At 43.4% G+C, this 25,087-nt stretch overlaps 1 protein-coding gene across 8 annotated transcripts in view; it reads right to left on the bottom strand.

Annotated features, from left to right (window-relative positions):
* Positions 1–25,087, bottom strand: part of Tnr (tenascin R) — a 408,001-nt gene that overhangs the window by 263,635 nt on the left and 119,279 nt on the right. The gene's annotated exons all lie outside the window — the stretch shown is intronic.

Here is a 25,087-nt window from a genome sequence, read left to right as displayed (position 1 = left end):
GTGGGGACAGATCTATGAAGTAGCCTGATGCTGACCTCTACCTTAAATACACATACATATAGTGCACATGTACATATATGCAATGAACAAACACACACACACAAACATGTATATAACATACAAACATGTATATAATATACACTACTATAATAGTAGCACACACACAGACACAGACACACACACAAACACACAGACACACACACACACCAGTCTAAGGGCAGAAGCACAGCACCTCTGTCAATCTGTTTTAGCTGACAGAATTTAGGGACTCACACAATTTGATAGGTTTTCAGTCCTCTCATCCCATAAGCCTCTCTTAAAAATCAATGAAATTACAACTCAAAGAGCCCGTCCCTCACAGACCCTGTCTGTGGCCAGCTCAGAGTACTCGTCAGCTTGTGTCCTCCACTGTTTGTCTGAGCAGAGGAGACGCACATGGGTGTCTTGTGCATGACAAGTAGGGCCCTGGATCATTTGTTTTCTCTATGCTAGGAAACCATTCTTAGCTCCCATCCACAGCGCCCATGTCCTCCCAGACAGATGAGGCATGGGCAGAATATTTCTCACTGATGGTTCAGAGCCCGGGAATGGCAGTGGGCTGATCTCCTTTTACGACACTTTAATTCTGTAGTAACCATTCATCTATACAGCCACCTGGGAGATCTCAGGAGGGACAGCAAGAGAGGGGCCATCCTCTTCTCAGATAACCCTCGGGGATTCTACTTTATATCTCTTGCAAGACTTCCAATTCCTGGTGTGAATTCTGTTATCTTCCCTCAGCTCCTCAAGCCCTGTGCAGAGTTTCTAAAGAAACTGAAAAATTGATCGTGCCGACTAGATAATGTAATTGTCTGGAGTTTTCCTAGTAGAGATGCTATCCTGGAGCCTTGGAGAATTCTGTCTCTTTGACTATTTTTCCCTACTTCTGTCAATCTACCTAACCAGCTATGTGAAGGCAAAGGGCTTCCTGGATGCTCTTACATCTTTCTGACTGTTAGTCTTTGCTCTTCCATCAGGTAAGCTTTCCCCTTTGCCTTTACGTTTCTGGTTGTCCCCCGTGATTCAACCTTCCCACTATCACTAAAAGTCTCTCTTACACTTCAACTTCTAGCTCCTGTGCTGCTTTGAATCCACTTCCTTTGTATTTAATCATGTGTTACATTGCATTGCTATCTGTTTCAAGTTTATAGTATTAGTCGTCCCTGGGAGATAAATACTCTCTTAGGACAAAGAATCATTACTGAGAATAGATATTTGGTGATTGCCCGAGAGTGGTAGGGAATAAGTCAGTTAGAGAAAATACAAAGAAAAGCCACAGAATCACTGAAGATTAAAGCTATAAGGAGCTTGAAGGTTGTCTAGGGTATTTCATTTTACAAATGAGATGTACGAGCCAACTCGAGAGTCTTTCACGTGTATACAACCAAGCCAATGATGAAAATGAAAGGAGCAGTGAGCCCCGTGTCAGAGCTTTCTTCTGTGTCCCATGTTTGGCCTCTACAGGAGCTCAGCATCACAGATCTCTTCCTAAAGTGAGGTGAATGGAGAAGATTGAGTTCTCAGATGCAGGTGCTGCACAGACTTCGAGGCCTGAGCAACTGTTTCCCCTCTCAGCCCCTTTGAAGCATAGCCTCTGATTGGCTTCTTTTGACTTCCTTTCTGTCTTCAGCATCCTTTCCTTATTCAGGGTTTCACTTTTCACAGTTTCAGTTATCTGAGGTCAATGCAGGCAAAAATCGTTCCATGAAAACTTCCAAAACAAAATAATAGCTTATGAGTAGAAGTTTACACTATTTTGAATAGCATGATGAAATCTTGAATTCTCTCCTCTGTACTTTATAAAATTTTTAAAGTTAAAATAATTATGTTTAGCCACTTCTCTTCCCCCCTCCAACCTTTACTATGCACCACTGCTTGCTCTCAAATTCATGGGCTCTATTTCTTTAATTGTGCTACATTTTTGTATGTGTGAATATATGTACAAAAACAACCCATTCTGTCTGCATAACATTACCTGTATGCATATGATTTCTGTGTTGACCACTTGGTATTAGATAACCAATTTGGGGCCTCTTTTCCAAGGACACAATTTTTTTCTGCACTTAGCATTTCTAAGGAACCTGTAGTTCCTGTCTAGGGTTAAGGCCTGATGAGAAGAATCAGAGCAGAGAACATTTACTGTGAGATTTTTGTCTCCTAAAAAATATCAGAGAAGCTACACCCATGAAATCTCATCAACATGGCTGCCTCATCAAGACCTGAACAAGGACAATAGTGGTGTACCAATAGACATGCTCACACAGAAGAGGGTAACCTCTTTCCTTCTTGGAATTCAAACCATCCATATGGATATATATGTATATGTATGTGTATATATATATATATGTATATATATATACATATATATATATGTGTGTGTGTGTGTATATATATATATATATATAGAGAGAGAGGTGTGTGTATATATATATATATATATATATATTTATCCTATTAATCATTTAGTAAACACCTTAGTTATCAGAGCCACTACCAACCATGTTAGCAAAGTACTTAATAAGAGACCTAAAACTCAAGGGTAATGATGCTGGCATCTGGTTATGACAAATGGAAGTTGTAAAATTATAAAGCTCTACAGTTGGAACAGCATATAATACATACAGTGTTTATTACTATGTATGGTTTTAGGCATCCTATGGAGGTCTTAGGATGCATACCTCCTACTAGTGTGTCATAATCCTTCAAAATTATCAGGAAGGATTGGGTTGAAGTGAATAAGGCAAGAGAGACAGTCTATAAAACAGAAATGGCAGTGGGCTTTCCTCCCTCAGTTCATGATCCAGCTAACTAATAATGGATGGGGTTTGCCGAGTACTCAACAGATGCCCGCATTCTAGAATTTTACACATCTTCCCATTCACTCCTCACACCCTCCATATGAGGTATGCAGTGGGTGGGCTCATTATGCTAATTTTATGGAGGAGGAGGCTGAGGCAGAGAGATTAAGCAACTTATGATGGAAGAAGGAGGAATGTAATAACTGAGAAAAAGGAGCTGTCAGGTTTCCCTGATTCTTGTGCTATTCTAAGACTCTAGTTTCATTGTAAGATTCACATGAGCTTAGATCCACGGTTGAAAACGGTAGCCCAGAGGCTAAATATTTGGTGTGACTATGAAGTGTTGAAAAACAGAAAGAAAAAAGGATATGAATTTATGAACATCATTTATAGTTGGATAATGGCATAAGAATTATTGATTTTAGGGTTTCCCCTGGAAGACTGGAAGAAATCCTAGACCTGGGCTTTTACGTAGCAAAAGCGAACTGAAGCTGGAGGTGGCAGATTCTTGGCAGACTCTGGGGTTCCCCATAACCCTCACTTCCTGCCACTTCTAATATAGAAGCCAAGCTCATCTGTCAGTGTGCTTGGTGCCCAGAACCATTTCAGTTTGAGACACCTCACCAGGGACATTTGCACTGCTTGGGGAATGAGTCTATAAATGAAACAGGCGCTCCAGGAGTCTTCTGAAAATCAAAGATCTTTCTAAATTAAAAGGATGGAAATTGTCAAAAATAACAAACCCTTTTTTTCCCCAGTGTGTGTGTGGGGAAAATCATCTGAAAAATTTCTCAAGAAAGAAACTATTTGGTGATATGGAAAAATCAGCCTGTGTTCTGCAACCCTTGAGTGGCGGCTTCAAACATTCAAACCTTGCCAAGACAATTTTCCCCTTTCAGATTCAACGCTGCTCCATTTATCTCAGTGGGGACTAAAGACCAGCAGAATTTGAAGTCATAAAACTGAGCCTCTTTGAATGATTTTGGTCAAAACAGCTCCTTTGTCAGCTGCAAAGTGTGCTTACTTAATGTTCTTCTGCTCCCTGAAGATCCTAAAGAGAAATTTCTAAAATTTCCCCAAAAACATTTCACCTCTGAGCCGATTATAAAACTGGAGAATTTCATTTGGAAAACAGGCGCATATTTCAGAGCCTTATCAGCTCTAGGGTAGAGGAGATTATAATGGAAGCAATGTTCCCCCTCCTTGCTTTAACTAAGTGAATGCCTTTGTGATCACTGCAATAATGATGCTCTGATTTATATAGCACCATTCATTCTTCAGAGGCCCTCAAAATGATTTACAATCATTATCTCATTAAATCCTCTCAGATATCCCAGGAAGACAAATAACCTCAAGAGAGATTATCCCTAGGAAAATATCTCCCTCCAAGAGGCGAGATGAGCTACTCATGATCCTAGTCCATGTAGCCCTGTGACAAGAAACAGTGTCTGGGTCTGTACAATGCCAGATGGAGTCTTGTGTAAGGATTGGTGTCTCCTAACTGATGTAAGACTCGATTTTGTCCCCCAATGTGTCCATATGCAGCTTCTAGAGGCCTGTGCAATGGGAAACCACATCTGGGTCTTCCTATCTGAAACTGTTTTTAGATCCTGTGGATAGAAGGGCATTCACCAGCTCTTGCTGAATGCATGAATGCTAGTTTAGTCTTAAGACGTCCAGCTGCACTTGATTATTCTGAAAGCTCAAATTGTACCCAGGAGATGAATTTCCCCATGTTTCCCTTTGCTTTGGAAACAGTAGAGTTTGTTCATAAATTTTTATACCTGATGATGATTTCAAGTGAGGAAAGAAACAAAGCTCTTGTTGAAGTACTCTAGGAGTGTGTGCATGAAGGCACAAGAGAGGGCAATTTGCTATATCAGTCATGTAAATTAAATTAGCATTAATACACTGAGCTCCAGGACAAAGGACTGAGCTAGAAAGATCAGTAGATAGCATTAGGAAAAGAATAAATAAATTTCAATAGAAAAGTCAACATTGACTCCTCTAGAGTCACATTATTTTAAGTTCTACTGTGCGTGTCATTAACATAGAATGGGGAAGGGTTATCCTTGGAAGTTTCTTTTTGCAGTGGGATGCAGTCAAAGGAGAGATGCAGAACTAGAAAATGTGCTGAGAATAAGAGACTCAATGCTCAGCCCATGAGACATGTGCATCAACTCTCCCCAACACCACCCAGGACCAGAGAGCATCACAGGAGCTGGGAGAGGCAGAAAGAAAGCAAGAGCTGAAGGATGCAGAGGAGTGCTCTGAAATGCCATCTTCCAGACAGGTTGTAATTATCGATTGCCTCATCCATGAGCTCAACAGTAGCTGAGGTTCCTTTCATAAAATGTGCAAGATCAAGCCTGCCAAAATTCTGGCATCAATGGGGCAGATAAGCTCTAGTTCTCACCCCTCCCTGAGGAGCTATTTACAGTTGATAGTTTCTGGAGTGGGAGAATCATTCATTTTTGATAGGCTATGGCAATTGGTAGAATTCTAGTGTTCCAGTCAAAGGTTCCACACTCATGAACATATGAGCAGCTCGAACCAGATTTAGTAGATTATTTTTTTAAAAAAAGACATGAAGTTAGGAGGGGGTTGTGTTGAGAAAGAAATGGAAGGTAATCAATCCTATTCCCCCATCCAGCAACCCTATGACATATATCACACCTAAGATATGTATGCCAAATATACAGTATATTCTCCATAGTACAGATCACTTATTAACTGGACCTTCTTCCCTGGTTTGCAAGGGCCATACCTGATTCAGAAAACTTTATGAGTGGAGACCTTTTTTAGAGGTCCACCTCAGGCCCTACATGTTTTGAAGCTGGTATTACTTATGAGGGACAATTGGTCTATCTCCACCTCTCCTTCCCTTCCCCACAAATACCTAAGAAACATATGGTGCTAGTTTCCATAGGACATAGAGTATGAATTAAATACTGTGTTAATTCGTGCTGATATAATACAGCTATAGTTTTAGGAACCATACTTTCTAGGTCCTAGAAATGGGTCCAGAGTGTATGTGCATGGAATATACAGGTGCTAAATAAATGAGAGACATATATGAAATGATGATTAAAATCACAATCAGAAAATATTATGAGACTCTAACATATAAGATTAGATCAATACACATAGGTGTGTGTGTGTGTGTGTGTGTGTGTGTGTGTGTGTGTGTGTGTGTGTGTGTGTGTGTGTGTATGTGTGTGTGTAAGTATGGCTCTACACTCTACAGTTATCACAAGGGTATATGGATCTCATAGTGGCCCCAGAGATTTCGATGAAGAGAGGGATGGGGAAGGGAGAGAGAGAAATTGTTTTACAAAAATACCAAGTCAGCCAGTCTCCATTAGTTCAGACACCCAGTTATTATGAATGTGACTCCCCTGGTCACTCTATAAAATAGCTTGAGACTCCTAAGACTTCACATTTTTCTGGAATGCTCTAGTGAAAAGTAGGCAACATGAGGGACGGCAGACATAAAGCTGGCTGTATTTGCAGGTTTGGGGGGTTGATGCGCCCTTAAATCTAAGTCTCAGATCTCTAGTCCTGAAAGCCTCCCTAAGGTCATGCGCTCAGTGCTGGAGAGGCAGGATGGGGTGGTGCTTCCAGACCTCTCATGTTCAGTTTATCACAGGAAAGGAGCCCTGGTGAACTGGATCCCTGCAGACCCAGGAGGCCCTTGTGTGAGGAAGGTTGAGGAGGCAGTGAGGTGGAGGAGGGAAGATCAGAGGCAGAGAAAGTCGAATTGTTTGTCAGCTTGTGGGGCGATGACTGGCAGAAGAGTCTCGGCCTGCCAAACCAGAGCTCTTTACAGGCCATTGCTACTCCTTTCAGATGCTGGGGGGAGGGGTGGCACCCCCATTCAGAACAGTAGCAGCAAACACATTGCCAGATAACACAACCTGCCAACTGCACAACAGCCCTTGGAGGCAAATATGCCTCTCTTTCAACCTCAAGTACTAAAAGTACTTGGTAGAGTTGTGTTTGTGTTGCCATGGTGATAGAAGCAGACCATTAGAGCCTTACAGCAGACACAGGAAAGCTTTGGGGTCTTAAGGGTCTCTGCAGCCCAGTGCGGGAAGTAATTCTCATAGCCACAGCAGGATAAATGGGCCTCCACCAATGAGACCCTCTTAGTCCTGTGCATTCATGGTCACCGAGCAGAGCTACTTGTATGCTGGCAAAAGCAGCACTGTCCTAGCAAGTAAAGGTCAAATTGGCAAAGTCCTGAGGCTGGCAGCTCCATCTAGGGCCAGAGGGGGACATACAAGTTGAGGCAAGATCTGGAGATCTAACACACACCTTGGCAGCCCAGTTTCCTTGACACCAAACACAGTTCTCACAACTATTTTTCTCCTACTTAAATAAACAAAAATCATGTTTCCCAGATAGCAAGAGGGCTTTTTTTTTTTTTTTTTGGCAAAATGATGCAATGACTCAGGCAGTAGGCGACTCAGTGGCTTAGAGAAAGAGGGTGGGCCAGAGGAGCTATTATCTTTTGGGTTTGCCTTTGACTACATAGCTACTATGGGTAGGTATCCTATATTTCCAATGAAAGAAGTGTGTCTTCATTGTGCTATATTTGAGGGGACTGTGAGCATAGTCTCCTCTGCCACTCTTGATGTCTAAATGCCAGTCTGATGCAGACTTGCTTTGGATTAACAGAAGGTATGCAGACTTCGTTTAGGTTAATTTTGCTAGGAGCTCAAGTCACTTGGCTTATAACAGAAATAGCACGTGATTTCAACTTATTTACCCATAGTATTTTTCTGTGAGCAGAAATATGTTTGCTAATGTGGAAAGTAGAACACGTAGAAACGCTCTTACATTGTCCTCAGTTTATGTCAAGCTGATTTTGACAGCCTAAATAGCTACAGTTGTCAGAGGTGTTTGGTGAAACCACTATATTCCTAGTGGCACCACAGAGAAGGGCATGGTGGTAAAGGCGCTATACTAGTGCTGACTCAGAGGACCACTTAGGGGTGAGTGATACCGAGGGGGGCTGAAAAGTTCAAGTCTGGCCTTTGTTTCCTCAGGCTCACCATGGCTGATGATAGCTAATATTTACACAGAAGCTGTTCATTCAAACTGCTGCGTGTGCATTTCTTTGGGGTCCCATGTAAGGCTAGCATGGCGTTAACCACTTCAACAGAAGAGAAAAGTAAGTGGGCCCAAAGCTTAGAGCCTTGGGTATAACAGTATTTGCTAATAGGGGGATTAAATACCATATGACATGTTATAGAAAGTTATGTCATGTGCAGACAGCAAACAATTCAACTAAGATTCACCAAGTACATTTTTATGTACCAGGCACTATGATCTGCTATCCACAGAAGGAAATTGGTCCTGTATGGGACTTGCCGATGATGTGTAAGATGAGGAGGTTGTATTCTATTATCACTACGGTCCTCTTCAGCTTCAGGGCTCTTTTTTATTCTATTCATATCTAAGGGAATAATAGAATTTTAGAGGGAGGAACTGTGGGGAAGACAAGAAATATGCATGCAGAACACATATAGACAGAAAGGAAGCCACCGAAAGACATGGCCATCACAGAAGAAGCATCTCAGGGGAAATGCTTGGTCCCACTGATGGCCTACCCCAGCACCTCTCTGCACAAAGCAGGGAGCTTGGGGGATCCTCCGAAGAGACTCGGCAGCAAAGGGAAAATGACAACCATTCTTCTGCCTACCAGACTTTGAAGGTTTATGGTTCTACTTCAAATTAGGAAGATAAGTTTTTGCTTCCCAGGCTTTTGCTAAGAGAATATATCCTCAAACTGCCTGCTGTCCAAGTCTAATTAAAGACTCAAAGGAAAGAAATAGGATTCCAGTAATTGTCAGAAGGACATGCAGTCGACGCATTCCTCTCTATATCACTACACCTCAAATTATATCTGGTCTTGTTAAAACATAGATTACTGCCCCACCTGTGGCCTTTCCTATTCAGTCATCCTGTTCAGTGGAGGAAATTTGCATTTCTAATAAGTTCCCAAGAGCTACTGATATTGCAAGTTTGGGGTTATGTGTGAGAAGAACGGGGCTAAAAAACATCAAGGGTATTATCAGGTCAAGCCTAAAGCAAAGATATGTATCCTTAGAGCCCAGGGTTCTGATCCCCAATCTTTAAGGACTTTCTACTGAATTCCTTTCTGACACTTTGTCCTTCTCTGGCATTGAGCAGTAACAGACGTAACAGCCTTAAGACATTTCTGGCATCTTGACGCTTTGAAATTGTTGAGAGTGTCAGCTCCTACATTTTCCGATGTCCTTTTATTAGAATACTGAGAAAGAAATCTTTGTCAGTTCTTAGAGAAGGAAAAATAGCTCAGGTTCCCCCCCATGCCCCAGATCACTGTGGATGTTTGCTTCTTTTGGGTTATATGACTTCATTTGGCAACTAGAACTCTAAGGCCAGCAAGCAGCCTGTATTTTTTAATAAATGGCACAAACCCCGTGACTTGTAGTTCAGGATACTAATGTGCCCTGTCATTTATTTTTATTTAGTCATTTTCTTCTGAAAATTTTCTCAGATCCTTCCTAGAACGGGGGAGGGGAATAAACAAACACATAAATAATAAAATAAATAACGGAGAAGTCCGTGTGCAGTTCCGGCGAGGCAAGAAATAATCAGAAACAGAAGTTGGTGTCAGTAAACATGTGTTTCTGTCTGTATTAGTGTGGTGGGTGACAAAAGTAATTTACCCAGGATCCAGCAGCTACATGTTGGCATTGCAGCGCACATCTGTCTGCTCCAGGGACAGGAGCCCTTTTGGCTACTCTTTCCTGTGAATAAAAGGCTGCGATAACTGGGCTCCTGCCTTGGTGTGAGGTATCAGGTTGTGTAACTTGAGGAATCAATAAAATGAGTTTGCTTCAAGCCTAGTTACTCCTGCTCCCAAAGGAAAGGGCAGGGGTTCCGCATGGATGTGGAAAAAAATGTGGCGAGGTGGCCTGAGTCATTAATAAAGAATGTTTTCAAGTCGGGAGGGAGAATGAGAATCGCTCCCCCTTCTCAGCGGACACTCCAGCCTTAATTAAATGGACGCCGGCAGGGCAAGCACTGTGAGATTTTTATAGAATACAAAAAAGTGATGCCTTGGTGAATTCAGAGTGAAAACCACAGGGCCTGGGGAGTAGTTGAGTGGGAGGCCTTGCTTAGTATCCGTGTTTCAGGACCTATCTCTGGAGGGAAGGGGAGGAGGGGAGGGGAGGACTGGCTGTGTGGTAGGTTTTGTGGACCATTCTGGGCTTCTGGGGGAAGTAGAAGGGTTTGGGGAGCCCTCTGACTAACCCGGAACTTCACCCCTTCTAGGAGGACTGAAGGATGTGGTATGTCCCTTCCTCTGCCCACCCCCCATCATTATGTGTCCTGTACTTTGCATGCCAAATTGAAATTACCTGTCCCCTCTCAAAGTGGCTACATGCCATGCTCTTTCAGGGACAGATCTTCAGAGAAGATTCCAGCTCTGTCAGCAGGGAGGAGAATTATTCACATTAATATATTTCTGATAGAATATATTCTAAAGCTTTTAACCCTTCCTGTGCGGGTCCAATGATAATTATCTCTAACTCCTACGTGAGGACCCACCGGCCTCCATCAACCTTGACCTTGAGGGTCAGTTTGGAAGAAGCAAACAGGAGCAGGCTAGAGGTAGGGAGCTGAGGAGAGTGGCAGCGCTCCTCTCCCAGATGCTTTCCCCTAATGAGCTCTTCAAGCAGCACCCAGAGAAGGAGATGGGCTGAGGCAGGCCCACCTTCCAACCAGCTGCATTAATCACACGGCATCCCTTCAGCCCCACCAAGATGGATGGATAGTGCTCAGGTGCCTTCTAATAATAAGCTTAATTCAGCACTTCTCAACACACACACACACACACACACACACACACACACACACACACACACACAACACAACAGGAGCTCTTGCCTTTCCCAGTGAAAACTGGCTGCAGAAACAGCATTGACATCAAAGGTCTCCAAAGGCACAAGGTGGGTTCCTGGGGGAGTCTGGGTTGGAAAAACAAAGGTCACCCAAGGTCACAGTGGTAAGGCTGAAAAGGAGTGAATAAAAGCTCACTTCATGCCTGATGCTATCTGGCTGCCCAGAGAGGAAAGAGGATTAGAGACAGACAGGCTGACTCCACTCTGGTCCAGTTTTTCCAGAACTTCGGCCGGAGCCCTCTGGCTCCTTTGTTGAAGTCTCCATTGTCCTCAAAGAGCTGCTGTGCTTTGTTCACCTCTGATGGATTGATTCTGCTCTCAGTAAGACTTTCAAGAGCAACTCTTGTGCGCCTCCTATTGGTGTGCCTTAGATCCTGGGTTTTCTGCCACCACCTTTCTGTCACACTCCAAGCAACAGAGGATGTCATCAATGCCTATGACCCGAATCATGTGTGCAAGTTGCCTGGGGGAGGTGCTTGCAGAACCACAGGAAATGTGACTTTTGCTCCTAAGGAGTTGAAGGGAGTGGGGAGGCAAAAATATACATAAGTGGAGAACCCAGAGAGAAGAGCCTGCAAGACTCTAATGAAGAGATTGGCTTGGATATCTTCTTTTTCTCTTCTCCAGGGTACCAAATTGGGGAAGCATGAGCAAACGGCGGGGTGGTGACATGGCAGCTGGTAGTCAGTCCTCATAACATAAAGAATGATCTAGAAATAAGTAGTCAACACAAGAAAAGTCATAGATGTTGGAGCCAGAGGGACTTTGAATTCCATCTCCAACACTTATTTGATGTCTGACTTCTGGAAAATTATTTAACCTTTCTGATTTTCAATTTTCTCTTCTATAAAGTGGCTCTGATAATATCTATGTCCCTGTTGAGAGATTTGTTTGCCTGAAGGAGGTCAAACATCCAGCACTGTGTTTGGGTCAATATCAGCACTTTCAAATTACCAGTTAATCCCTGCACTTACTTGTTCATTTGATGAACACACAGCAAGCATCTTCTGGGTACCACACATAGTACTAGGCCTCCTGGACACCAAGTGTGAGTGAAAAGCAGAATCTCCTGGATGGACATTCTACTGTGGCCAGGAGGATGCATGAGGATACAGGAGGATATATGAGGATACAGGAGGATATATGAGGAGGATACATGAATTGGTCATTCTGATTCATTCTGGTACAGTCAAGGGAGGAGGAAAGGCTAGCCTGAGCTATGGGAGAATAAAGAAGATGTTCTCGTTTTATTCTTAAATTCTTTCCCTGGCATTTGTCTTTCTCCCATTCCTTCTCTTTTAAGGTTACCTGGGAATTGATTATTTTTCTTACTGTGGATTAATCTTCACTGACCTAAGGAATTGCCCATCTTTCCATCTGCGTGGCCAGCGAGCAGGATAACAGTCAGGTGTTTTGTTTTGTTTTGTTTTGTTTACTCCCTGCCTGGGTGTCCTCAAAAACAAGCTTAACCCCTTCATGACTCTATGCCATCTCACCAACTATCCATCACGGAGCTGGCAGCAGAGATTTAGTGTTGGGAATGGTTTAGGCAAAGCTGTGGATATATTAAAAAAAAAAAAAGATCCTGCTACTAAGCTGAGGGATGCAAGAGACAGACGCAGATTGTACACTCTTTGTTCCGTCTACTCCTTTGTTCTTAAGCAGACAATAATTTATTTGATGTGGACTGAGATTTATTTCATGACTTACAGGATTGGAAATTTGGGGGCAATAAAGATTTGTCAGACTATTCAGACCTGTCATCTTCTGAGTGCCTTCTTCAGGCGCCAAGGTTTCCTTAACTGCCCAGATAAGTCTTCCAGATGACTGCCGGGGCCCTCTGTCAAGGGAAGCAGCCTGCCTTCTGTTAGCAAGGTTCAGTGGATGGCTGTGGCATGCAAGACTGGCACTCAGCTTCAGAGAAGCCAGGAACTGAATGGAGAAGGGTACCAATAGAATGTAAAGCATGAGAAAACTAAATGCATACAGCATGAACTCCCCAGCTAGTATGATGGTCCTCCGGGCCCTGAAGGGCATGCTCCTGGCAGGGGAGGGAGGTAACAAGAAACAGTTGTAAGAGACATAGAACTTGAAAGTACTTTTACTTCTCCTTGTCTCTACACTCCTACCTGTAAACTGAATACCTAGGAATAGGCTGATAAGTGTTCTGAACTGGATTTGTGGTGAATTGCAGGCTCTTGCCTGCAGCAGTTCAGTGGATGCTGCGCCTAGGCTTCACCTTCTCCCTAGTCACCATGAGCCTTGACTTGGTCCCAGTCTCTTCTGAGGATGACCCTGGACCACTAGAGCTGTCTGGTGCTTACACCCTACTGCTTCATTTCACTCTTGCTTGAGAAAATATGCCATGGAGGGCAGAACATAACAGCCCCAGGAACACTGACTGGAGTCTGAACACACTCTGTGATGTGCTGCTCTGGGTCAGTTTGAGATCAAGGCTTTCCCTAATATGTCACATTTGCTTGTCTTTGTCCCCATCCCTGCCCTGCCTCAGTCCCTCCCTAGGTGGCTTCTACTGAGACACTCGGCCAGGTATCTTTATCCTGGGATCTGCTCTGGAAGGACCAACTGTGGCCCATTGTAAACCCAACAAGTTAGCATTGTCTGTTTGTTAAAGACCCATCTATCCCCTTCCTTTCTGCATCTCAAGAGTTTACAAGTTTCTGTCTTGTACTATTGTAGATGGTGGAGAGTTACTGAAGCTGAGTGGCTGGAGATCACAGGTCATATGCTGAACTTGGACCTGTCTCAAGTGGCAAGATGTGTCATGCCAGATGGTGGCCGCCTCCTTCAGTTTCTATAAGCCTAAAAGAAATCTCTGGCATAAAGGAAGTCTGTGCAATTCCGTGGCCCAAGCTTGTGATTGCAATGTACTTGGAAGAGTAATAGAATAAGCAACTTTTGAGAGAAGGTAAAGACTGTAAAAACTTCTCTGATTCTGACCAAAGGACAGAACTCGGCCATCCCCTAAGGCAGCTCTCTTTCCCTACTCCTCGCTCTAGGTGTTTGTTGTCCTCTATACAACATGGTATGGTTCTAAGAGACTCCACTCATCTGATGCCTCCTTCCTGTACAAAGGTTAGACTCAGCAAGATCATGTCTGAGAGCTGAGATAGGTGTTCCATAATACAATGTAGTGAAGGGTGTATCACAGGGAAAGTCCATCAGTCATGGAGTTGTATATACTGGGTTTAAGCCTGGGTCTGTCTGATCCGTAGGGCAAATGGGTAGAGTTTATCTCAACTCCATGAACCTCAACTTCTTTGTTTTTAACACTGTTTTTTTATGTGTATCTATAATACACATGTATACATTTGTGTGTTTGTGTTCATATGTATGCATGTGTATTGTACAGCTATGTGGAGATCAGTCATTGTCTTCGGGTGAGACCCTTAAACTCCATCATCATCATCTTCATCATCGTCGTCGTCGTCGTCTCTCACTGAACTGGGAGCTCACTGACTCAGTTAGGCTGGCTGGCCAGTCAGGAATTTGCTTGTCTCTGCTTCTCCTGTGCCTAGATTTCAGGTGTGTACCAGCATGCCCCAGCTTTTTAACTGTGTCCTGGGAATTTGATTCTCATACTTTCCAGGTAAGAACTTAATCAAGTAGGCCATCTCCCAGTCTTCATCTGTGAAACTGACATGGCATTGAGTGCTAAAGAAACTTTGCCTAAAGGTCAATGGGCTCAGGTACTTAAAGGAATCATGAACACTTCCATCACAGCCCTGTAGAGGTGCACAGGCTCTGTATCTGCCCTAGAGCTTTCTAGATCTGTAAATGAAACACACACACACACACACACACACACACACACACACACACACACACGCACATGCACACACACATGCACACTCACATGTGCACACAAGCTAATTTTGATATGCCACAACTAGCTCAATAGCTGAGTATTTGTAATCCTCCCGGAGGCTAGCATACATTTCCCTTCAGTATTCCTGGCTTAACATCTTCTAAATCTATATTTTAATCTTTGCTGCCCTGTTACCTTCTGGCCAGCCCACCCCCCGTAGGGCTGAATTCCCTTTCCATCCATATTGTAGCATGCTTTCTCTCCTGCAGCTCTTACATCTGCCCCTTCTCCCTCCTAGTCATGGCAATTCTCTCCCTCCTTTCTTCTCTCTTTGTCCCTTGCCCATGTAATCTAAAGGTCCCATCCCATTTCTTTGTCCAGCCATTGGCTTTATGGAAATTCTTTTTTTTTCCAATTCTTTATTATTAATCAAAGGCAGCTTGGGTCGGGGACCCTCAGGCCTGGAAGTGTAGCTTTTGGGAGGTAAAATAAAACAAAGCATTAGAACTAATTCTCAACACAGCCCCTTAACTGATACATCAATTGCTATCGAGCTTGGTCAGTTCTGTGGTCAGAGAGGACAGAGGAGGCTCTGGGGTGCAAATCTACAGTGTTTCACTGGGAAGACCCAAGGGGCTTCACTATCTGCACAAATGTTTCCTTAGATGGCAATGTACCCTGGTCACCCTGCAGGGTTTTAGAGGTCTTTGTTGACCCAATTTTCTATTCTCTAACAAAGGAATCTAATCATTAGTTTTTTGATAATACACTTGGCATTGGAAACGTAGCATATGATGAAGGTGGATTTGAACCAATAGGGAAAGATAAATAGCCTAGAAGGTGGCATTGAGAAAACAGCAGATTCCATGTGCCTGCCTGACTTCTACGTTTGCTGAAGCTACCTTAGAAAGAAAACAGGACTGGATTCCTTTAAATGAAGCCACGATCATGGACAGATCAAAGGAGGAGTTAACGCACAGGCTGTTAGAAGGCTAATAGAAGAAAATATGATAATAAATGTTTGACCTTGGGATCAGGGATGAGTTCTTGTTTAAAACCTCCAAATCACAGCAGATAAGGCAAAAGTCTAAACCTGACTAATTGGAGATTAAAGCTTTGGAGGTAATGTTGGCTGGTGACCCCAGCAGAAAATATTCCTTTTAATCTCTAAGACTGACAAAAGATTAATAAATAGCACCAGAAGTTTCTATAAGCCAGCAGCAAAAGAAGCAGTGAGTGAAAGATAAGAATAGGAGGTAAAGAGAAGATTTCAGCCCAGAGCATTACAATCCCAGAAGATCAAACTCCTTAGCAGCCACAAATATGGAAAGCAAAAAACTTAGGGCACCAATTAAAGCTTGCGGGAGAAGCAACAATAAAAAAAAATGGAAAATGCTACATGTTGGCAGGGATATGAGTTATCAGAACCCACAGGCCTGCAGTCAGGGGTGTTCTTCTGTGTAGTAGAGCCATTCTAGAGAGCAATATATTGTATTCTCAGTCCCGACAACCCTGTCCCTGAACCCAAGAAACCCTCCCACAGTCTGCAAGAGCCCACTGGGGGCTGCTCCTCAAAGCACCATCTGCTGGGCGGTGTGGTGATGTTTCTGAGTGTCTCTGAGGAGTGTGTAGGTCTAAGGTAACCCAGACACCTCAAAACTGTAAATAGTATATGCCAGCCTCCAAAGCATGCTCAGGAGAAAAAGGAAGAACTTGAAGGATGAGACTCACATCAATAGAAAGCACAAATTGGTAACGTGGATGTATTTTCATGTATATAAAACACACCAGTACCTTTGTCTATGGAGGCAAGAGAAGGCGTGAGAGGATAAACACCAACTAAAAAGGATAATATATAAATAAGTAATATAGGGTAAGAAGGAAAATATTAGCATTAGAAGTGGAATTCATGTTTTCTCAGTTTGCTTTGGTGAAAGGGACTTGGAAGATGTACTTTTGTGACAGATTTTAGTAGAAGGGAACGAAGATTCCATAAAATGGTAGCAGGACAAAGAGGTGGTATAACCCAGGATATCATTTCCAGGAAGTACCTTTCCGGTGTCCCAAACCTATTGTTTGGCTTGCTTTTTCTTTGCAGGTCTGGAGACAAGCTTCTATCCTAGGGCAGGTGACAGAGGCCGTAGGGATTGAACTGAATTAACGGAGATGCATGTCAAACAGGCGGCTGTCAGATGACCATCTGATCCAGATACAATAAAAAGGAATTGTTACACAACCAGAAAGCTAAAAGCTGTCTGATTAGTGCATTCTCTCCCTCTGGTCAAACTACACAGGAAGCCAAATCATAATCAGAAGGCTCCTTTGATGGGGACTGAGATAAAGCAAAAGGAATTTAAATGATCCTCAAAGAAGTCACTTAACCAGAAGCCATTGATGGATTGTCCCAGGAAAGGGATGGTCTCGCTGATGGGAATATAATAGTAGGGTTATATACCTGTTGTAATGTGGCCACATATAGAACACCAAATTAAATTCAGTTGGGTAGGAAGAAAAATAGGCTGAAGACTAGGACCTGCACAATTCTAAACACAAGTGGAAGCCTGATTCCAGACAAATAATATAACCAGTCACCTCTGGAAAAACAGATCTCAGAACAAACCTGCCCAGGTCCCTGCAGACTGTCAGCAATAAATGGGTAAACTTAAGAAAAGCTACTTATACCTGGCAGGGTTGAATTTTACCAGAGCCCCGTGAGCCTGGAAAGCAGCCAAGGTTAAGAAATCCCCTTGACCTTTTGTATTTCAGAAAATGGCTGACTTACAAAGAACAGTGCTCCTCCTGTGACTTCTAATTCACAGGAACCCTTTGTTTGCCTACCCAAGGCCACAGGGACCCTCCGAGGTCACATCTGTTGTCTCCTAAGAGATTGGCTGAGCTGCTGCTCCTCTTGTCTGATCCATCCAGACAAACCGCTTATTGACTAAACGTGAGTTAAGCATCTCTTGCCCCAGGTTCTGAACTGTGGCTGGAGTCCACTTTCCCTTTACCAGCTCCTCCTGAGTATAAGAGGGCTGTGGGGTCAACACTCTCAGACCTTCAGTTTATTCTTTGCAGCTTCTCACCCCAGGCTTCCTCTCCTTCAGCTCTCCCCTCCCCCCAATGTCAGGTGCTACAGTCTTTTTCTTCCCCTCTGTGGGTGTCATGTGATGGGGAGGCTGTGACTTGATCATCCTGGGAGTGGGGAGGAACCTCTGTTGACCTGGACCCTGACTTTCTGAATTCTCTTTCCTGGTCTTGAACAAACCACCTTGATGTTTCAGGGAAGAATTCTTACTTTCCCTCACCCTGTCCTGTTGACTAACTTAGCCTACTCTTTTCTCTAGGAAGAATGCATTCTTGCTTTGATTGCTCAGACTTGTGGCTGTCTGGGGTAGAGGGGATGGGTTTCTTAAATTTCCTCATTCAGAGCGGTGTGGTGTCCCCAGAGATACTCTCTGACACTTGCTTTTCTTCCCTTCCAGACACTTGTCCTGGTGTCCATATTTTACCTTACTGTCTTTCTACACCCACTTTTCTCTCCCCTCCCTCATCCTGACCCTTTGAGAAGTTAATTAATTGGTTCACTGACTATGAAAGCATGCAGAGACTGATATCTGAATGCTGGGGAGACTCTCGTGCCCTGGGAACCCACAGATGCAATGCCTCTGCCATGGAGAAGCTCACAGAAAGCAGAGGAGACAGACACAGTAAATGATATAGCACAACATGATCAATCTGGTAATAGAGATATGAAGGGGAAATGCCATGCTGTGGATTGAATTTAAATCAATAGAGGAGAAGAACAAAGTATGCACAAGCCACAATTGAAAATGTGTCATGTTTTATATCAAATACTTAATCTCCCTCGGGGGCCCTTTAAATGAGATATTCTTTCAAGGTCACAAACCGGATAATTTGGTTCTTAATCTTTAGTCACCTGCTTCTGAATCTGCCTAGGAAGAGGTTTGACAAACACAATCTTGATTTTGGAAAAGCAGCCAGTCAACAGAGAGTTTTGGAAGGGAGCATTGGCCCAGACTCCTGCTCTATCGCCTCCTGTCTTTGAAGCCCCTCCTTCCAGGTTTCAGATCTCTAAGCAGGTGAGGCTGATCTTTGTGTCCCATCCCTTGGTTTTGCACACAACACATTGAAAGGTGGCCCCTGAGGCTCTGGGTGACCCACATGGCTTTGCTCAGATCTGTCATCTTCTTCATAGTCCCTCTCTGGCACATCTGGTGACTGTTATAGGGACTCATCTGGATTACTGAGAAAATGCAAGTTGTGTGTAAGGGCCTTCTCTTTCAGAAGTGTTGAAGAGTGGGTCCACAGGTGCTAGACTTTCCTTCTCTATCAACACCCCACTACCAGCATTCATAGAATTTCATTTTCAATTAGGAAAAAGAAAAAGGGGGGGGGGGGCGGGCATGGTGGCACACACCTTTAATCTCAGCACTTGGGAGGCAGAGGCAGGAGGATTTCTGAGTTCAAGGCCAGCCTGGTCTACAAAGTGGGTTCCAGGACAGCCAGGGCTACACAGAGAAACCCTGTCTCGAAAAACCAAAAACCAAAACAAAAAAAGGACCTTTCTTAAGGTACAAAATGACATAATAGTTTACACATGGAATATGGACCTTCCCATCTTGATAAATGTACCCATAATCATACTGTAATACTTTTAAGCTCCCAAACCACTTATGAGATAAGAGAAAGGCTGAGAAAAAAAAAGCAATAATCAGATAGCATTGGAGTACAAACTCTTCCACGATCCCTGAAAATACCATGTTGGTCTTTAAATTTTAGTTCACATTTGTGAACTTGATTTATCTCATTTTACCAATGAATGAACAAATATTTTTGTGTGCTCGGCACTCTGCTAGATGTTAAGGTATGCATACAACCCTTTCCTTTGAGATATCTATGGCAGGGACCAACAGGGTGCTTGGACTTTGATCTTTTAAAAGATAGTGTTGCTCTATATCTCCTAGCCAGACTGCTTTATCCCTATTTTAGATGGCGCACGCCTTTAATCCCAGCACTCAGGAGGCAGAGGCAGGCAGATTTCTGAGTTCGAGCCCAGCCTGGTCTACAGAGTGAGTTCCAGGACAGCCAGGGCTATACAGAGAAATCCTGTCTCGAAAAACCAAAAACAAACAAGCAAGCAAACAAACAAACAAGCTAATGCTCTAGCATCCTACTAAGTTAGTGTTCCCTTCCCCTCTCCATTCAGCCAGGTCAGGGAGGTTGGATCTCAAGTGTGCCTCTTGCAAACCCCAACTAAACAAACACTTTATCTGCTTACCCATTATAAAGATAAACGTGATATTGTCTCAAATTAATTATCACAATTCTTATTCCTCTTACCTTTTTTGCAGAAGTCTTTCAGTATTCTATATGCTTTGGAGAAACATGAACACAGTCACTTTCTTGCTCTGGCATTTACTAGCTATGTGGTTTCAGGTACCTTATTAAGCCTTGTTTCTCTTCTCTGTATATGAGAGACTGCTGCTATTTTTGTGGATAATGTGCATAGCAGTGTTCAACCAACTTTAGCTTTGAAATATCACTTATTTGTAATTTGCCTTCTTAAACAACCAAGTATACACCATCAAACTGCTATTGTTGTCAAACTGGAATGTATCAGAAAGAGAGGAGAAATGTCGAATAGAAAATGTGAACCCTGTGGAGAGTAATGAGAGAGGCTAGAAGAATGCCAAGGCTGAGATGCTGCTACGATGCATGCTGGCTGTAGGAAGCTGGCCACTCTAGCCAGAATAGAGAAGGGTTCCTTCTTGGCAGAAGTCTGTCACCTCCTAGGCATCTGTCACCACCTGTCTGCCTTGTGACTTCATTGCTTGCTCACTTCTTTCACCCTTTCCAAATCTCATCACCACCTCAGGTTGGTTTAAACCATCGAAGCACTTGAAGACTCTTTTTTAGTGTCCCTTCCCAAAGTCCCAAATCCTGATTATTCCAGTGTACACCACTTAGGGCATAGACCTAGGCACCTCCTTTGGTGTTCATGCTGTCACCAAGATCTTCCCCTGAAAGTCTTGTCCTCAAATATCCCTCCTTTGTATCTACTGCCGCCAACAAAGGGAGATCTTGTCATAGGGCCCCTCAGGACAGCCCTGATTTCTTTTTTACCCTCCCCTTTGTGAACACCGAAGGCCACTCAACATGTGGAACCTCCTGCACAGTAGTAATATGCTGATGAGTGTCAGGGCAAGTGGCTGCTAGCAATATGGGTATGACCACAAACCAATGTACAGCAATACTAAAGATGGAGCCACAGGACTCTATCTGCTTGCCTAAGCCTGGAGGATTGGAGCTGTGGGATCATCTAAACTCATCAAAGAGACCTATCACCTAAGACAAACAAACAAACACAACCTAGCTTCCATCCTGAAATAGGAAAAAGGGAAAAGAATTGTCTTAATTCTTAATTATATTTGTAAAGGTTTTGGGTTTTGTTTTGTTTTATAGGAAGTAAGACTGTTAACAGGATTGTGAATTCCTCATCTTTGGAAGTATTTGGTATGATTTGATAAGAATCTACTAGATAGACTGTAACCAAATTCTACTTTCATCTGGTTCATGTTTCCCAGCTGAAAAGGAGATACCCTGGGACCTTCTTCCTGCCAAGAGTTTGTTCTACGAGTTTCCCCAGAAACAGATACTGAACACTAAGTCTGGATTTCAGGCCTTGGTGGATGACAATGGCACAGTAGCTGTAAATTCTGAGCTGTAATTTTTGAGCAGACCTTAAATTTTGAGCTAGGACAGGAGAAGCAGACCTAGAGATGCTTCGGTGACATTTAGGATTCCAGGTACCACCCTAGGCAGGGGCAGGAGTCCTGTACCTGGAGAGGATGAGGTGCTTCACTTCCAGGGCTTAACTGAAGTGCAGAGTCACATGTCTCAACATGGCTTAACCCCAGATGTGTGAACTCCATGCCCAGGGCAGGGCTTGAGTTATAGCTCAGTAGCACAGCATGGGCTTAACCTATCCTAGCTTAACAAGGTCCTAGCTTTGATGCCGAGCAACAAAACATAGGCAACCTGAAAGATAGTCTAGGACAGCCTCATCACTGAGTTACTAAGTCTCCTGACCATTCTGAACTTGAGCATCTCCCAGTGCATATAGGAGCTGGCAATGAACAATAGATGAAGGAGAGGCCCTCCCTGCAACAGCATATGGTACTAAATGGAGGCATAAAACAAAGCTGGAAGCTTAAACCCTTTAATTTACGGCCTATATTACAAACATAGTAGGCATTCCTCAGTTGGGTTTCTAAAATATCCTTGTTCATGTATATTTAGATTTTATCTTACACAGAAGTTAGCTATCTCCCTAAAGTCTTTGCTTAAAGGATAGTTAGCCAATTTCTATTCTCAATGCTTGAATTTTCAAAAGCCTTGCTGAGGTATAGCTACTCATCAACATCTTCAGCTGAGGTAGACTACGGTAACTTTTAGAAGTGTTTGAAGAATGGTAGTGGGTAGGCTCTGCTTTTCAGTGCGTGACTAAGAGCCTGCCAGACTTGTGACACCGGCCTGACTGACTTCCAAGTTAGCTATCTCACCATACAGAACCCCGAGAAGTATTTTGGGATTCCCAAGGAAGTCCAACTGAGGGAGGCAGACTTCTCAAGTCACTGTGTCCTTCACCCTAACCTGGCCCTGTGTTTGCTGCCAAACCATTTCTCTTGCAGTCTGGTCCTGCCCATGAGGTTGCCACCTGCCTTTGCAAGTCTGAACCACTATAAACATCCTTGGAAAAGTGTCACTGTTCCTTAGCCCTCTCCAAGGACCTGTACCTGCCATTTGCTGGCAAGTAACATTAGATGTTCTGGGGGGGCAGGGAGGGGGGACCACCTCTCTGAATGTGAGCTTTGGGGATTTGGGGTTCTATGAAGATTTCTTCATCATGTAAGAGGGAGCAGAAGAAACAAACTTGCTTCTCTTGGAAATCAAATAGGTGGTGTTGAGAGCTGAAAGGACCAGAAGCTTGGCAGAGTCAAGAAGAGGTGAGCTCTCTGGTGGCCCCAGGGGTGACTCCATCAGCCAGGCATCTGTTCTGTGCATGTACCTTGTGTGCAAGGACACTTCAGGAAGCAAGGTCCCTCAGTGTGAGGAGCATGGGAAACAAGACAGTGTTGAACACTGAAAAAGGAGCGGTCTAGTCGCCCTCATTTCTCTGTGTGAGCACAGACAAGGAGCCTCATCTCAGGTTCTTGGTCAACAAAAGGTTGGAAAGGGCAACTTCAAACATGCCATCCTATCTTTCTGGTGCTTTGGTTTGTATGATTGCCAGACACCAATTAATGTGTGAAGGAAGCAATGTCTGTTCTTCCTACTGCCTCACAAATAAATCCATTTCTTCCCTCCTCCCTGCCTTCTTCTCTGAAGGGCTAGAACCCCTCCCATGACCTGGGAACCCACAAATTTGAGGCTACAGAAGTCTGAGTGGAGCCCATGCCCAAGCCCTCCATGCTGGTTCATTTGCCAAGAGTTATCTCACCTAGGTAACCTCTCATGGAAATTGGCTCTTTTTGTGTTGGTCCCAGAAACTCAGGACCTGACATCTGCAGGTGCCTCGCATCTGTCCATCCAGATAATGCTTGCACACCTGGCATTACTACTGAAACCAGAGAAGGGAGGAAAAGGGAAACGAGACCTTAACCCTGACCGATTTTTGAGGTGATTTGGTAACTATGTGGCCATTACATCGTATGTCCTGTCAAGCTCTACAGCTGGCTCTGTGAGTAACTGACCTATAGCCTTCTACTCAGAGTATGCTCAGTGGACTAGCATCACCTGAGAGCTTGTTGGCAAAGTAGAATCTAAGGCTCCACCTCAAACATTCTGAAGCCAAATCTGAAACCCTGGATGAGTTGCAAACACACACAAAGACCTGGGAACCATTGGTTAAACATAACAAAATCAGAGTTCAACATTTTTTCCCAACATAGGGACATTTTTCCATCCTTGGAATAATTGTAATGGTAACAACACAACTACTTACATTTCACAGAACCTTTTATATATATATATGAATTTCTAGCCTTCAATTTTACCAGGTAGCTTTTTCTTATTTCACTCATTTATTTATGATTTATGGTTGTTATTGATATATGTCCTGGCCCTTGGAATCTAACCAGGGACTTGTAAATGCTAGGTAAATACTCTGCTACTGACTCAGCCCTGTTTTGTCCTTTTTAGGTTAGGAGATTGAGACACAGAAAGACTTAGAGTTTGACCAAGATCACATAGTCAATAAATAAGAGTGAACCCGAACACATTTCCAGGCTGAAAATCTTGACTTTGTAATAAAGTATTGATATTTCTCCTGAAATCCTTTGGGTTATTTAATCTGGAGGATTATTGGGGCTCAACTAACATTCCTTATGATGAAATTTTTTGGGTTGACTCCTGTTGTCACTCAATGTGTGTGTTTACATGCCTTTGCTTAATCTGAGTAAATTTTATGGAAATAGATCTGGACCCTGTTTGTGAATGTTTATCTACTGCTAATCATAAGTGAGATGCAATTAGGCCAGAGTTAGAAAGTAATGGCATAGTAGTTACCACATAATTAAGAAGTAATAGCATGCGATTATATCTCTGGCCTGGAGATTTAAAGTGATATAATTAGAGCCCAACTCCTACTCACAGAAACCAGAAATATGGATGTGATATCAACACAGGCATTACTAATCAACTGTCATAGATGGTCATTTTTGCCCCTCACCCCTTGAGTTTCTAAGGTTCCTGGCCTTGACTTGCTTGTACATTGGCAGTCACTTAGCTCTTTTGTTCCAGGCCACTAAACTGCAGTTCTGTTTCACACAGGGAATCTCTGTCCCAACTGCCTAAGAGGTAAACATTTGTTTGTTGCTATCTACCCTGTTTACAGACAGGAGTTTTGCAATGCTGCTTTGCTTAGGAAAACTAAGAAAGCCATAGCAGCATTGCTGACCTCGGGAAATAGGAACTTCAGCATAGTTGGCCTGAAAACACTTGCTTTCTTATCTGCTGAGGAACCCAAATCTTGTCTGTCCTCTCAAGGGACACACAGCCCTGGAGAAAGGCTGACACAGGTGCAAGGACTCTTTGAGGCTATACTTAGGGCAATGTCGTTGAGCTAACGCTGCCCTTCCCTCCTACCCAGGAGCACCCAGAACACATATTGCAGTTTATTTCAGAAAGTTGAGGATTTGATTGGCCATGAACCCAGTTTGCCTATTTGGTTTTCCATCTGTTTTCTTCATTACTGTTCATCTGTGCCTTGATGGCCTCACTGTTCAGCTGGGCTAAGGACTGACCTGATGACTTCTGTAACTAGGAAGTCAGTAGTCTCTAAAAAAATAAAACCACTGCTGCTCTGGGATGCTAATCAAGTCCCTATTAGTTACAGAGGGTCCATTCCTCCATCTTATAGCTAAGCTTATACCTCTGTAGCC

Source organism: Mus musculus, chromosome 1, assembly GCF_000001635.26.
Source record: "Mus musculus strain C57BL/6J chromosome 1, GRCm38.p6 C57BL/6J".
Lineage (NCBI taxonomy): Eukaryota > Metazoa > Chordata > Mammalia > Rodentia > Muridae > Mus > Mus musculus.
The sequence above is the reverse complement of the archived record's forward strand: the minus strand, read 5'-3'. Positions and strand labels throughout refer to the sequence as shown.